This window comes from Ictidomys tridecemlineatus, chromosome 3 (genome assembly GCF_052094955.1).
Source record: "Ictidomys tridecemlineatus isolate mIctTri1 chromosome 3, mIctTri1.hap1, whole genome shotgun sequence".
NCBI classification, from domain to species: Eukaryota; Metazoa; Chordata; class Mammalia; order Rodentia; family Sciuridae; genus Ictidomys; species Ictidomys tridecemlineatus.
Window position 1 is genome coordinate 103,985,036 of NC_135479.1, and position 2,840 is coordinate 103,987,875.

The following is a 2,840-nucleotide window of genomic DNA, read 5'->3' on the forward strand; positions in this document are numbered from 1 at the left end:
ACAAAAGCAGGGAAAGCAATGGGTCATTAAAGCAAAAGGGCAAGCAGTACAAATATAAATATATGATATAAAATCTGTTGAGACAGTTTAGAAAGCTTTAGAATTTTCATGACATCAAACTGAGTGGTATTATGACTGTATAGAAACTTAAGAAGCTCCACCTTGGCCTGGCCTAAACCAAACTCAGGGGTGGGAGGCATAGAGAGGACTCCTGTCTGGCTGGAGTAGAAGGGACCTGAACCCCTGGCACTTCAGGGTGCACTGATTAGGGAAGGAAAGGGCCAAGACTACCCTGATGGGCACTTGAGCACCACAAGGCTCCTGGGAGTCCTTCACCCCAGCTCCCCACCATCACAACCCCCCCTTGCAGGGGTTCTCAGTGGTCTGTTCTGTTGCCTGGTGCAGGTTTGAGTTCCTCACCAAACACCTGAGTGTTCACAGCCTATATTGGCCTGCCTGGGCAGGCTGTGGTTGTGGTGGCAAGAGCCAAAGCCAACTTAGCTTGATGGAGGCATCAAGGACTGCCCTACAGCCATATTAGCGGGTGGTCCTGGACGAAGTAGGCAGGGTTGTGGCAGCATTGTCTGAAGACATGAAGCCAGGCCCAAGTCTTTATGGTGTTCCTTGGGAGTTGGTGATGTGTAGAGCTATTGGATGTTTTGCTCTTCTCTTGTTTTTGTGGAGAAGTTTTCAGTGTGTTAGAAGCAGGCTTTATGTGGGAAGAGAAAAACAGCTGGCTTTAAAACTTTCTAGACTAATTGAAGAGAAATGTGAACTACTTGAAAAAGTTAGCCTTGTTCAAAAAGAGCTTGAAGGCTTAGAGTCAACTTTAAAGGGCAGCAGTTCTGAGAAGGGTCCAAGAGACGTCCCCAATTTTGAGGCAACCTATGAAAAGCTGCATAGGTCCAAACCTACCCATGGGGATGAAAGACTTTTTCTAGACAAAGAGCTTGAAGAACAAAAGGCTAGACATTGTAAACAGGATGAAATCATGGCAGATATATCGAGAAGGATAAAATCCCTTAAAGGTGAATCAGAATCAATCAGATCAGAAATAGCTGAAACTAAAACAAACTTGAGACTGCTTCAAATAAGTGAGGAAGGACTTCAGCTGGCAATGAAGGAAGCCTTGGATGAATGTTCCCAGCTTCAGCAAAGTCAGAAACCAATCTTACAAGGAGACGCTGAAGCATGGAGGGAACAAGGACGTGTCCAATGTGAAGAGAGCACCACATTGGAAGACTCTCAATTCCATTCAAAACAAGTTCAAACTGATAAAGATAATCACGTGGAGTCTCTGACTGAAGGCTTGCTGAAGATGAAAGACAGGTCTTCTCCAACCAAGGGAGCCCAAACAGACATTGGGAACTTGGAATGTGGAGTGACGAGTGAATCAGGAATTGGTGCTCACTTGGATGATGAGCCCAAAGGAGCTGTGAAGAAACTGGTTGATGGTGCTAAGCTAAAGTCCTCCTTAGAAACCTTAGAAGGAGAAAGAGTTCAAACTTGTGCTTTCTTATCTGAAGTAGAGAAAACAAAGGAAGACCTTAGAGAACAGATTAGAAGTCTGAAGACTGAACAGGCCACCTTGCTGTCAGAAAATACACGGCTTAAAGGTGAGAATGAGAACCTTCAGCAGAAATTTAAAGACATGATGGAATGCTATCAAGAAAATATGATGAAACTCCATGGGAAACTCAGAGTAGAGGAAAATTACCGGGTGGAGCAAGAGGAGAAACTTTCCAAGGTCAAAGAAGAGATGGGCCATACAAGAGAAGAGCTGGAGACCTACAGAAAGCGAGCCAAATATCTTAAAGAAGAATTGGAGAGAACCATTCAGTCCTGTCAGGGGAAGATTATTTACTCTGAGAAAAAAGCACATGAGAGTGAGTTGGCGGCTTGGATTGCTGAAAGAAACCTCCATTATTTCATGAAACAAAACGCTCGCAATAGACAAAAGTTAACTGAAAGGGAGCTTCAATTGGAACTCGTAGAGGAAGATCCCTGTGCACTTGGTGTTTCAAATGCAGCATTGGGCAGAAAGCATTCCCCCAATGGTCCCTCACCATTGGGTCCTCCTTGGCAAGGTGGATGTTATTCGATGTATGCTAGACCATGGCGACCAGCAGAATTCAGAGGTTCTAATGTGCCTTCTTTGGATAAAGAGGATGGGCCTATGTCTTCAGAAATTCAGTCCAGTAGAAAGGAGACCAAAATGAATCTTGATGATTCCAATGTGCTCGATTCACCTCTCCCTGCTGAAAACCAAGCAACTGGCTCCGGCTCATTGTTGGCACCTTTCCCTCCAGTCAGAGGTGAATTATTTCCTGTGGACCCAAGGAGTCAGTTCATGAGAAGAGGACCATTTTTCCCTCCGCCTCCTCCAGGAAACAGGTATGGGGCACCTCGAGATTATTTTCCACTGGGCCCACCACCCCCTCCATTTTTTCCAATGCCAGATGTCTATGAATGGAGGTATTTTCCTCATGACCTTCCCCCAAGAGCTGGATTTCCTCCCCCCACCCCCGCATTCTGAAAGTAGAAGTGAGTGCCCTTCAGGCTTCTTTACACCTTCAAGTGAGTCTGCTACTGAACATCAACAAGAAACCTGATGTTTTTGATCTCTCTTCAAAAGTAATTTGACTTACCTCTCATTTTTAGTTTTTAAGTAATTGCTTTTACTTAAGTAAGTGATTATACTTTTGCTCTGATTGAAGCTAAATAAAACTATAATTCTTAGGATAGTATTTTGGAAATAAAGATGGTTTAAATATGATACTATGAGTAAATTATTTTCATTCTATTTTACTCTAATGATTACAGCATTGAATTTGATTAAT

At 43.6% G+C, this 2,840-nt stretch overlaps 1 pseudogene; it reads left to right on the top strand.

The window, feature by feature from the left end:
• The first annotated feature begins 577 nt into the window (after window positions 1–577).
• On the top strand, window positions 578–2,612 carry LOC144375708 (melanoma inhibitory activity protein 2 pseudogene; annotated as a pseudogene).
• Window positions 2,613–2,840: the final 228 nt, after the last annotated feature.